Here is a 14,399-nt window from a genome sequence, read left to right as displayed (position 1 = left end):
CCTCCCTCAAAGATATTAAAATCTGCAGCCAACCCTTGCTGCAATTTCTTTACTACCTTGACTGACTCCGCATCATTAGCCTAGCGCTTTAATCCTCTCAAATAACGTCGGCTGGATCACCAAGCTAGCAATGAAAGCCTGATGATTACCATCCATCAACTCCACACCAAGACTTTCCAGATTTCATCTGATATGATGCTAACCTACTACTACAGATACTGACGCATACTCTGACTTCTAACTTAACGCATCAGCTACCACGTTAGCTTTCCCCAGGTGATAGCTAATAGTGCAATCATAGTCCTTGATCAGTTCTAACCACCTTCTCTGCCTCATGTTTAACTCCTTCTGTGTGCAAAAGTATTTAAGACTCTTGTGGTCCGTGAAGATCTCACATTGTTCACCATATAAGTAGTGTCTCCAAATCTTCAACGCATATACAACTGTCACCAACTCTAGATCGTGTGTGGGGTAATTCTTCTTGTATTCCCTGAGTTGTCGAGAAGCATAAGCAATTACCTTCCCCTGTTACATCAGCACACATCCCAAACCCTTCAGTGATGCGTCGCTATATATCACAAAACCACCGTCCCTAGATGGGATGGTTAAAATCGGAGCGGTGACCAGTCAGTGTTTCAACTCCTAGAAAACTATGCTCACACTTGTCATTCCAATCAAATTTCACACCCTTCCTCTTCAATCGTGTCATAGGGCCAGATAACTTAGAGAATCCCTCCACGAACCACTGGTAATACCCAGCTAGTCCTAAGAAACTCTGAACATCCTGCACGTTCTTCGGTTTCACCCAGTCAACCACTGCTTCTATCTTACCAGGATCAACTGAGATACCACCCTTCGACACGATATGACCTAGAAATGCTACCTGACTCAGCCAGAACTCACATTTCTTCTGCTTAGCATACAACTTCTTCTCTCGTAGTACCTGAAGTACCAACCTCAGATGGTTTTCGTGCTCTTTCGAACTCTTAGAATATACCAGAATATCATTGATAAATACCGCTACAAACTGATCTAGGAATTCATGGAAAACCCTGTTCATTTGGTCCATAAATACCACCGGAGCGTTAGTCAACTCGAAAGGCATGGCCAGAAACTCGTAATGACCATATCTAGTTCGGAAAGCAGTTTTTGCAACATCCTATGTCCTAACTTTCACTTGATGATACTCTGACCGTAGGTCGATCTTCAAAAATACCTACATTCCCTGCAGCTAGTCAAACAGATAATCTATACGAGGCAACAGGTATCGGTTTTTCACTATTACCTATTCAATCATTTAATGCATTATGAATATCAATTTGTAATGTTGTTTATAATGACATATGAGTATAAAAGATATGATATCAAGAGATCATTTCAATTTATAACCATGAAAGATAAATGCTTCCTTTGAATTATGCACTCAACTCATTTTATGCCCTTTCCTTTTCCAAATATTTTACCCAAGGTTCTTAAGATTTTTGATGGTTTAAACTTGGCGATGGATGTATTTAGGCTTATCGGACAAAAAGTCACAATGAATATTTGTTAAGATGATAAGTCAATGTCTGCCTCTTTTCTTATGAATCTCAATGCTTGTGAGATGCACAAGTTCAAATGACTTTTCTTTCTTAACATTCATGCATAGGTTTCTCAGTTATTGCATTTTCATATATGTTGAAACCTATGACCATCATATTAGCCATTTAACTTAGTTCATAAAGATGAAGCTCTAAATTATTTGATTTTAAAGTTTGAGAGCTTGTGAAGATGATTTAAATATTCTCAACAAATACAATTATTATTTAGTTCAGGAGAGTATTTATTATAAGTGGACATGATTCAAAATATAGTGAATATGTCCAAACCACTTAGGCAAAGAGCATTAAGAAGTTTGTGAATATATTGACCAATGCTCTTTGGAGGATGGAAGGTATCCTTTAGATGTGATCATGATTTGTAGCAAGGATACAAACCGATGGATAGGTATAATCTTTACCAGATATGATCATGGTTTGGTAAAGAGTCCTATGGATGGGATGGTAAACTAAAATAGAAGATTTTTATATTTTAAGTGCAAAGGGAATATTTTGATTTAATCAATAAAATTTGAATCCCTTAGTGGTTATCTCTAATCTTGATTATAGCAAGATGTCTTATGAAAAGCACACTTAATATATATTAATCATTTATGATCAATAGTGCTTTAAGCCTAGAGTGATGATTCAATTTTGATTTTGGCTTTTCGTATTCAAAAATGAGTTTAGGGTATAGTGATATATGATATAAGACGGATCCCTAACACTCATTCTTGTGCAATGGACAATAGTGGCTTAACTTAAGGTATTATATTTAAGCATGGGTTAAGCATTTGAAATTAATTACCTGGAAAAGATGCCATGTCCAATTGAAAGTGGATGCAGATACTAGGTTTATATATTTTAACCCTGAACCACTCCCAAGCCTATTGACACTACTAACCCCTAAATCTAATCCTAGGGTCTAAGGGAAAATTAACTAGTTTGCAAATTTATTTTAAATCCTTTTCCTTAGGTCCTAGGGGTTTGCTTTATTGATAATCCATTTCATTTCTTTTTGTAAGCCTCTAGCACTTCTGGATGAGCAAGTATTATATGCATGTGAAAATTTTTTCTTACATCTCCTATTTTCATTTGATAAGGCAGTTGAATGACTATGGGTATTATGAATCAAGCCTAAACCCTTTTTAAAGTGATTTTTCTTTTTGATTCCTAAGGGTTTTATTGAACTAATCTTCTCACTTGCAACCTTGGATGTTGATTCAAAATCATTTTCCATTTTTCCTTCTAAGCAAGTGATTTTTAAGACCTTCCTAATTATTTTCTTTTTCTAGGATGGCATGATATTCTTTTAAATCTCCTAACTGTTTAGCCAATCTTTTGTTTCCCCTTTTCAAGATTGTCTTCTGTTTAGACACCCTAACTAGAAATTTATGCATTTTTGATAAAACATTTTCCAGTTTTTCACATGAGGGTATGCTTTCATTTATCAATTCAGCACATGATTCGTCACATGAATTATTAAGATCATTTTCATATGAGTCATTGCATGCATCAATACCACCAGAAACAATAGATGATTCATCATACAATATATAACAATATTTTTCACCTGAATCATCACATGCACCATTATCAGTATTTTCAACAGATGATTCAACATATGACACATCATAGCATTCAGCATAAGAATTGTCAATAGTGGTAGAGATAGAATCATATACCTCTACTTCTGTTAATGCAATTACCCCATGATTTACCACATTTTGATTATTTGAGCATGACACTTCTAGAGATGTGGTCTCCTTTCCCTAGGATTCTCCATATTTCTTTTCGAGTTCATCCCAAATTTCCTATGCACTCTAACTTGCCATAAACTCAATAAAAATATTAGAATCTAATGCAAGATATAACATGTCCATGGCATACGAATTTGCATGCGTCAAAGTAATATCATTTTCGTTTACAAGCATACAAATTCCTTTGACAATCACCTGTCAGACCCTCCAGTTCATTGATTTTATATATTTGTTAATTCAAATTTTCTAGTGTGTGTAGTTAACACCACAAAACAATGAAGGAATGGAAGGTGATCGTCCCACTCTAAATGGGGATACACCAATGTGAGTCATCCCAATCTTTAGCAAAAAAGTTTAAGTCAATGCTACGAGACTCTGATATCAATTGTTGACTTTGGTGTATTTTCAAGAGGGGGGGGTGAATTGGAAATTTAAAAATTTATCCCCTATGTTAAACTATTCAGCAACAATATATACACAACCTAGGGTCTGTCTATGCAATTCCAAATGCACAGATAAATATAATGTGCAAAAATTAAATCATGCGCAAAATTCACTGACAATTGAGAATAACATACATGTGCAGTAAATATAAAGTGCTGAAATGTAAAGTGCACACACGATATGTTATTGGGGTTTGGCCAATACTACGTCCCCGCCTCAAGCTCATAAGTAAGAGGGTTTCCACTATGGCTTACTTAACGGGTGGAGCGGTACCATTTACAATCAGGTCAATTAACGAGGCTGACCTCAACCTACAACTACACCTTACCAAGATGATGCACCTAACTTTCCTAATCGTGTCAAAGCCAATCCGAGACTTTTACCAAGGCAAGTGTCTCTCTCTCTTCAAGCCCATGCCTAGAATACAATCAGATAAACTTTTCTGTACAATGAAAAGTACTTCTAACATAAGCAGATTTGTACAACAATTCAGCACATTATAATCAACGCACACCAATAATGTAAGAACTATAAGCCCAATGGTGTATGTGTGCTAACAACACTCAAAATAATAACTATCTCAAATTAAGCACAAGAGTGTATTAACAAACTAAACTTTGAAACTATGTATATATGAAAATTTCAATCACAGTTTAGGGTTTCAAAGATATGTATTAAGACTAATTAGAATATTAGATATTCAAATATGAACTTGTAAAAATATTTTTGCATACACAAAATACAAGCCCAATGAGTCTTGCAATGATAATGCAAAGACTCACTTGGCTATAAAATATTTCCCGCACAAAATTTATTAAATAAAATTGGGGGAAAAATCTTTGCTTAACTCTCTATTAAAAATCAACAATGTAATGAACGAAAGAGGGTTTCTAGCAATAGCACTCAATAAATAACACACTCACAAAGCTAGATTTCTCAAAGGAATGGTAATGTTTGAGTGTATAGGGCTTGTATGAGAAAATAAGGCTTAGGAAATTTTAGAGGATTTTTTTCCTAATCAATGTGCTAATTGCTTGCTAATCCAAGCAAATGAACGCCTATATATAGAGAAGGATAAAATTATGACCATTGGGGATATGTAGGGTATTATTAAATTTGTTTAAAAACCATTTAATAAAATTAACTCTGTTTAACTTAAAATAACCATGGTAAAATATAAATTAGCCCGAGAGTTTTGGGCACCTGACCCATGGTTCGGTCACTCGAATAGACATATCATAAAAAGTGATTTTTAAAGTTCAGGTGCTTGAATTTAGGTTTGGTTTGCTGACCAAAGGCGATTTCCATTCTGTCCTAGGTTCGGTCGTCTGAACCAAAGTTCAGCTTACCGAACAGCCAAGTTTGGTCGCCCGAGGGTAAAATGAACTATAAGTTTGGGCGCTCGAGGACGATGAAAAAGTACAAGGTACAAGTTTGGTCAACCATGGACACTCAAGTCATTTTGAGTTCGGTCGCTCAAATCCAAGTCAAATTTTTTATCGGTCCATGATTCAGTCGACCGAAGCAATTTGACTTGCCAAGTTCGGTCGCCCGAAGCCTCACTGATTTTATCCTATAAGTCCAGTTTTACTTCAATTAATTCCCCTAATAATATATGTGATTTTGGGGACACCTTATGTGTATGTCAAAGACCTAAGGTCTTTCTAAGGTCTTTTGAGCTTATTGCATCTACATGCATGATATGCAGGGATTATTATAAACCTTTTCCTATATTACTATTATAGACCAAATGAGCATAAAATAAATTACAACAAGAATAAATCTTCTGAGTCTTTAGACTTTGAGTCTTCTCATGCCATCAAGTGATCTTGTTAGTATGAACCTGCACACAAACTTGATAGGCATTAAATACCTTGTATTTGTCATTATAAAAACCGAGATATGACTCAAAAAGTCAATAGGTTTAACATGATAAATCTTTTCATTTTTAGCTTTCAGTGATATTCTAGCATAATCATCCATCTCTCCCTCCAAGCAGATAATTTTCAATACATTTCCAATTTTTTTTCTTTTCTAAAGTGGTATGATAATTTTTTAGATTTTTTAATTGTGCTGCCAGCCTTTTACTTTCGTTAATAAAAAAAAAAAAAAAATTTCTTCTTAGACATCCTAACTAGAACCTTATGTATTATGAATGAAGCATTTTCTAGTTCTTTAAGAGAAGACATGCTTTCATCATAAATCTCATCATATGATTCATCATAAGATTTTTCAAAATGAATAACACATGAATCATTGCACGTAACATCAACAGTATTATCATTAGATTCAGCAGATGATTCAACATATGATGTATAACATCAATTAGCATAAGAATCATCACTAGAGGCAGAGTTAGAATCATATACCTCTTCATTTACTACCTCTACTTGCCCATGATTCACCACTACCTGATCATTTAAGCTTGGTACTTCTGGAGTGGCGGTTTCATTTTCCTGGGTCTCTTCATATCTCCTATCCAGCTCCTCCCATATATCCCTTGTGGACTTACATGCCATAATCTCAAGAAGGATATTAGAACTTAAAGCGCAATACAGTATATCCATGGCATTTTGATTAATCAAATTGAAATCATTTTCATCTATTTGTGCACAACTTCCTTTAGTAATCACTTGCCAGGCCCTTTAGTCTATTGATTTTAAAAATACACTTATTCTAATTTTTTAATGGGTGTAATTGACACCACAAAATGCAGGAGGCCTAGTAAGTGATTGTCCTTCACTAAATGGGGATACACCAAATTGAGTCATTGCGATCTTTTACAAAAACGTTTAAGTCTATGCAACTAAGCTCTGATACTAATTGTTGGAATTGGTGTATTCCCAAGAGGGGGTGAATTGGGTATTTAAAATTTTCTACCTAGGTTCAATTCAAGTCAGCAATCAGTATTACACAACCTAAGGTCCTTCTATGCAATTCCTAAACCCAACAATATAACTGAGCGGATATTGAGATCAGATACAGTAGACTCAGTATTTCCCAAACATTCACTTTAACACATGCACACATTAATAATAAATTTAAATAGATGCATACATGTGTAGAAATTTAAGTGCGAAAAATAAAATAGTGCAAGGAAAGAGAGAACGACACACGATATGTTATCAGGGTTCAGCCAATACTTCCTACGTCCCCACCTCTAGCTCACAAGCAAGAGGATTCACTAAGTTGCCCACGTGCAGGTGGAGTGACACCGATTACAACACCCTTTCCTTACCGGGCAAGGGAAATCCCATGTCAGATTCACAGGGCTGACCCGAACCTATACAGCCACACCTTAGAAAGGTGTACCTGATTTTGTTAACCAGGTTTAAATCATCCGGTGCTTTCTTAACTACGTCTAAGCAATCCGAGACTTTTCACAGAGCAAGTCTCCCTCTTCCGACCACACGTCATGAATACAACAAGTATGAAATTTTGTACAAAGAAATGTTTCTTCAACAAGCAAATGTGTACACAATAAAGCTCAAATACACTCACGTATGATATGAAATAAAAGCTCAATGTGAGTACGTGTGGTATTTCTTAAAATTATTTTATAACCTTTGAAAATGATGTATATGATAATGCACTTCAAATATTTGAACCCAAATAAATTTATCCAAAAATATTTTCAATAAAAATTAAAGGAGAACCTTTGGATTTACTCTCAAAATATGATTTGAAAAATGAATAAGATATGAGAGTAAAAGATATATATATATATATATATATATATATATATATGATTTGTAAAAATAAATGCCCAAATGAATGCTAAGAAACAATGCTCATTTGTAAGATTTATCAAAAGAATAATAAAATAGAGTAAAAAAATTAAGTATAAAATTTGAGAGAATTTTTGGGCTAATCAAGTCACTAATTATGAGTAATGAGGGGATATATATAGACTTTGGCCAAAATATGACCGTTGGGGACACGCTAGTCATTTTTAAAATTTTTTAATTAATTTTTAAGCGTGTTTTAGCATTTAAAAATGGCATGAGCCAAGAGGTTTGGTTAACCATCTTAAAGGGTCAGTTGGTTGAACAGACTCAGTGAATTTGAAGATATTTGTGGGTTTGGTTGACCAAAGACAAGGTCGGTAGGCTGAGCTAGGGCGATCTATGAACCTTCATAGGTTCAATCGACCATGAGTAAGGTCGGTTAGCCGAGCTAATAGGTTCGATCGGCTAACCCATTTTAAAACGTGAAGGCCGGTCACTTGAGGAAAAGCAGAAAAGACAAATTTATAGTTTGGTCAACCATGGAAGGTGAGTTCAAATTGGGTCGGTCGACCAAGGCTTTGACTTTGGTCAACTTCTCCGTTTGGTCGGCTGAAGTGATTTGAACTGGAATGGTTCGGTCGACCGAGGCTTTTAAATAAGCCTAAAAACCCAACATCGGTCAACCTTTGTAAAGTTCATTTTGGCCCTAACTTTTGACACTAACTGATTAGTTATTAAGAAAAGGTTTTTCTATGAAAAATGTTAGTCCTAGGGTCTGTCCATGGTCATCACTGAGCTTCCATCCACATTATGCATGCAATACATTATTACAGACCAAATGGAAAACAAAATGTAATTGCAAATATATATATATATATATATATATATATATATATATGACTTCTTTTCCTCTTTACTCTTCTATATTCATGGAATGCACCAGTAGTATGTGCTTTTTAAGTGTTTCTAGCTTCCATTTCCCTTTGTCTTATGTGTGTGACAAAATAAAAACCTGTACAAGCACTCAACGCATAGATAAGACACTTGTACTTTGTCAGCATCAAAACAAGGATCAGACTCAAAAAGTCAACATTATTAGATCCAAAAGAGGCAAAACCCTACATAAGATATAGAAGGGTAGAAAACCAAACATCTCCCACTTCAAGCTCTTTGGGTGCAAATGCTTTATTTTAAATGATAGAGACCATTTAGCAAAATTCGACTCAAAATCTGATGAAGGGATTTTCCTAGGGTATGCAATGAACAATAAAGCTTATAGAGTATTTAATAAAAGAACCCAAACTATTCAAGAGCCAACACATGTTGTTTTTTATGAAGCTAACCCATATACAACCAAAGTAACAGTCGACTTGGATGATCAAGTGACAACCATGAGAGTTGAAAGGGAGAGCAACTTAAAATAAATGATGAACAAGATGAAAATTTCCAAGAAATAAAAAATGATCATTAAGAGTCATCACATCAAGAAGAACCTATGAAACCTGAAAAAGAAAATCAAGAACTCCCTAGAGCTTGGAAATTCGTAAGAAACCACCCAACTAATCTCATCATAGGTATTCCATCCCAAGGAGTTAGTACTAGGTCTCACTTGAGAAGTGGATGTAATCATATTGTCTTTGTGTCCCAAATAGAGCCTAATAACTTTGAGGAGGCTGAAAATGATGAGAATTTTATCATTGGATCATTGCCATGCAAGAAGAACTTGACCAATTCGAAAGAAACAAAATATGGGAATTGGTTCCTAAACCCAAGAACACAGTTATAATAGGCACAAAATGGATGTTTATGAATAAGAAAAATGAAGATGGCAACATTGTGAGAAACAAAGCAAGGAGCACAAGGGTATAATCAACAAGAAGGAATCGATTATAATGAAACTTATGCCCATGTAGTAAGACTTGAAGCTATTAGGATGTTGCTTGCTTTGCATGTTTCAAAAATTTCAAATGGATGTCAAAAGTACATTTCTAGATGGATATATTAATGAAAAAGTATATGTCAGACAACCCCCAAGTTTTGAGAGTCATACTCACCTCGAACATGTATTTAAACTCTCAAAAGCCCTTTATGGACTTAAACAAGCACCAAAAGCTTGGCATGAACGTTTAAGTAAGTTTCTCTTGGAAGATGGCTCCACAAGAGGACAATTTGATACTACTTTGTTATTGAAACATAAGGAAAATGATATACTAATTATACAGATTTACATAGATGATATCATTTTTGGTGCTACGAATGAAAATATGTGTAAAGATTTTGTCCGGACTATGCAGGAGACATTTGAGATGAGTATGATGGGCGAATTAACCTTCTTCCTTGGCTTGCAAATTAAACAATTGAAAAATGGCATATTCATTAATCAAGCTAAATATGTAAAGGACATGCTCAAGAAATTTAGACTTGAAATAGGAAAAAGCAAAGCAACCCCTATGAGGATAACAACAAAACTTGACAGTGATGAAAAAGGTAAGAATGTTGACCAAAAATTATATAGAGAGATGATTGGTAGTTTACTATACCTCACTTCTAGCAGGCCAGACATTATGTTCAGTGTTTGCTTGTGTGCTAGATTCCAATCATGTCCCAAAGAGTCACATCTCAATGTCGTCAAGAGAATTTTTAGGTACCTAACAGGAACACACGACTTAGGACTCTTTTACCCTAAGAATGCACCATTTTACCTCACTTTCTATTCGAATGCTGACTATGAGGGGTGCAAAACCGATAGAAAATGTACTAGTGGAACGTGTCACTTTTTAGGACACTCACTTGTTTCATGGTTTTGCAAGAAGCAAATCTCAGTTGCCTTTTCAACCACCGAGGCTAAATATATAGCAGCCGGTAGTTGTTGCGTTCAAGCATTGTATATGAAGTAGCAATTCGAAGACTTCAAAATTTTGATAAAGGGTACACCAATCCATTGTGACAATACTAGTACCATCAAAATTTCTAAAAATATGTGCTTGTACTTTAGGACTAAGCACATTGAAATCTGGCACCATTTTATTCAAGACCATATACAAAAAAGGAACATTGAATTAGTATACGTAAGGACCAAAAATCAATTAGCCGATATTTTGACTAAACTCCTAAATGAAGAAAGATTTAGTAAAATTAGACATGAGTTGGGGATGTGCACTCCAAAGGACCTATGATTAAACGCTCAAATCATTTTGTTCTTAGGTGGTCTAAAATTGAATTCCAAGGCAATTTTAACTACAATCGTTGACGAGTCAGAGGCTTTCGTCGACCACAATTAAAGAGCCACTCATCGACTATTGAATAGCACACATCGGCGATTAGTAAAGAGTAACTTATCGACGAGAGAACGATACTCGTTGATGAATCCTAACGAGGCAATTAAAAAACCAGCGCACCGTAATTGATTTTTTTTTGAAACCCTAACCTTAGCCTCTCGCGATTCTTCATCCCTTCGTTGATCATCTCCTAAGTCCTAATCTCCCAAACCTCTGAATCTTTAAGCACCAAACAACCTAATGGCACCTTGATCAAAGCAAAAGGTCGTCATCTCTTCCCAACCACCTAAGATAGGCCAGGGTTCTTCTCGGAACCCTACCTTCGAGCAATCATGAAAAAGTATTGAAACTACTGATAAGAGATTTGTGTCCTCAGAAGTTGCATTCCGCTACAGAAATGACATCTCAAAGCGGACTATCATTCATGGTAAGATAGTTCCTTCAAAATTTCTTGAAGAAAATTTCCTCACTATGTTAGAAAAATTTCAAGATGTTGGGTGGGACACTTTGTTCTCTCTAGATGAGCCTATTTACGTTGATTTAGTTCAAGAATTTTACACAAATTTTGTTCCATTTGCTTGCGCTGTGTAGCGTACTCTACTGTTAGATGGGAAACCATTCGGTTAACTGATCAACTTTTTTCTGAGGTCTTGTCGTGTGCATTTTACCCTACGCAAAGCCTTCCTAAGGCAATGTGGCCTATGTGCTATGACTGGTTTAATCCCCATGAGGCTTTGAAACTAGTGACAGGAAACCCTGATATTCCAGAAGTGGCAAAACCAAAATCGAAAGACTTAATGAATGAATCCAGGGTGTTACACCATATGATTACGTATAATCTCGCTGCGAAAAGGCGAGTGAGACTGGGTAAATCAGGGAGATATATTCCCTATATTTTTCTTGTGGAATGGCAAGGGAATCTAATTGCCAATGGTCATCATTCAGTATATGGAAGAAAACTTAAAAAGGAAAAAACGGTGTTTGCCATATGGTCGAATGCTTACTAAATTCTTCGATCATTTTCATATTGCTCACGCTGGCATACCGAGTGTGGTACCCACTGAGGATGATTTCTACACAGAGGCCACTCTTCATCATATGCACTTTGTGAAGGATGAGGAGACCAACACTTGGATGAAATCTAAAGAGCTGGGTAGGGAACCGTTAGATGAAATGGAAGTCGCTATGGAAGAAGACGCGGTAGCCGAGGAACAGCTAGTTGATCTAGTATTGGAGCGCTTGAATAGGATGGCATTGGACATGGCTACCATGGATTAAAGAACTCGTGCCCGGTTTGATTCCATCGATGATCATTTGCGTCACCTACAGTAGGCACCCCTTACTTTTTTGATAATGGCAAAGGGGGAGAAGAAATTTGAAAGTCTGCAAAAAAAAAGAACTTTTTGAATGCTACTTTGGAAAAACACACTTGACGCTTGTGTTTTTACTCATTTTTGTTTTGGATGATTATGTAATGAAGCACAACTTCTTTTTGTATAGCTACTCTGGAAAAACACACTTAACACTTGTGTTTTTACTCATTTTTGTTTTGGATGATTATGTAATGAAGCACAACTTCTTGTAGGATCCATAGTGCTTAACTATTGTTCGATCTTTGATAGTCATTACTTAATTTAACTGCATTTCTGGGTGAACATACTGAACTGTATGTGGTTGGACATATTGAACTACTCATGTACACCGAATTGCTTGTGTTGGATGGAATTTTGCTAAAATGGTGTGTATATTGAGCTGCTTAATTCAATTAGGTTTGTATACATAATTCTTATGGAAAAATATTCTATTTACAGACGACATGCTATCGAAATTTCATTTGATTTCTCTAAAATAAAATATGACATGATGGTCATATAGTGCATACATTAAGGGGGAGGAATTGTTCAAATCTTTTAAACATGTATGCATATTTTGAGGGAGAGCATTTTTGAGAAAAATCTTTCAAAAGAACACCAATGGTTTGCCATCATAAAAAATGGGGAGAATGTTAGCCCTAGTGGCTAAGGTTCTTCTTTCTAGCATGTTTTGATGATAACAACCCATTAGTGGGTCTTAGGTTAGCTAGCATTTTTCCTCAAGTTCAGTTCAGATAAACAGGACAATACCAAAGCAAGCATAAGGGTCAGACGTTTATCAAAGAAGCAATGAGCAAAGGGTCATAACCAAGGCACATACATGGAACACCCAAAGCACAACCAATTGGATCATTTATGAAAGCCTGTATCCTTTACACACTTGTTGGGTTGTGTGTGAGGTAGGATTTGTGCTGTAACTCTTGTGTGTATCTTGTGTATAAGAATATCTTGCAAGAGTTAAGTAATTGCATATGCATTTAGTTCATATTAGTTTAGAACATTAAAATCGAGTTTTACACATGCATACCGAGTCACGTAATTGCGTAAGATGTCAAAATGGCTTTCAAACATGTTTTATCAATCAAGACATCTTATACTTAGTCAAAATTACTTTTGGACAAGGTTGGATTTTAATTAGAACAAAACCACTTTACTTAAACTTGTCCTAATACATCGAGGCCTTTTTGAGTAGTAAAACAAAGGGACTCGTCGATGAGAGCAAAGGATTTGTCGACTAATTCATGAAGGGGACTTATTGACGTGAACAGGGGAATCATCGATGAAGAGATACCGAGGCCTGTATGAGATTGCAGAGGTGGCTCATCGACGAGAACAGGGGACTTGTTTACTAGAGTATAATGGTGAACCATCGACGTGAATAGGGGAATCATCGACAAAGATATACCAAGACTTGTCTAAGACAGCAGAGGTGACTCGTCAACGAAAACACGGGATTTGTCAACCAGTGTATGAAGATGGCTCATTGACATGAACAAGAGACTCATCGACGAATAGATACCGAGACTTATCTGAACCTGTAGAGAATACTTGTTGATGATAACAGGGCCCTCATCGACTAATGCACGTGTATGACTCGTTGACTAGTGGGCTTGGGCAAACTGCATTAAATGCGCGATAACGACTAGTTTTTGCCTTGTCTCTTCTCCATTAATGCACAAAGGCTAGCCAGCGACATGCTCGTCTTTTTGGCAATAAATATATCTCATTAGCATTCATTTTACATTGATTAAGCATTGGTTGTTGAGGATATTGATTGTGCATTCATTCTATGTTTCACACTTTGCTCTCAAGCTCTCTTGCACTCTATTCTAGTTATACATCACTTGCAACAAGACAGTAGTGTGAGGTTTACTCTTGTAACATCAGCTCAAGAAGGAGCATTTCATATTGTATCCACTTGTATTGATTCATTGTATTTGGAGGTTTATTGTGAGCCATTCGAAGGTGCTTCTTGGTGAACACCTTGTTCTAGCTCTTGGTCAGCAACTGGGTTGTGTATTCTTGTTGTAAAGACTTCTCCAACTTGAAAGGAAATTCTTTCGTGGATTTGGGAATCCTTGGCTTGGCGCTAAGGCATGGTCATAGGCTTGGAGCCAAACCATGTTAAATCGTTGTGTTGTGCTTCTCTCTCCCTCATCTTGTTATTTGTTGTGATTATTTGCTTTGTCTTTCATTGTGATATTTTTTACTTGCTTCTTGTCAAAGTTTTTATTTTGTA

This window comes from Malania oleifera, chromosome 1 (assembly GCF_029873635.1).
Source record: "Malania oleifera isolate guangnan ecotype guangnan chromosome 1, ASM2987363v1, whole genome shotgun sequence".
In the NCBI taxonomy this organism is placed as follows: Eukaryota; Viridiplantae; Streptophyta; class Magnoliopsida; order Santalales; family Ximeniaceae; genus Malania; species Malania oleifera.
Note: the sequence above shows the minus strand (reverse complement) of the source record.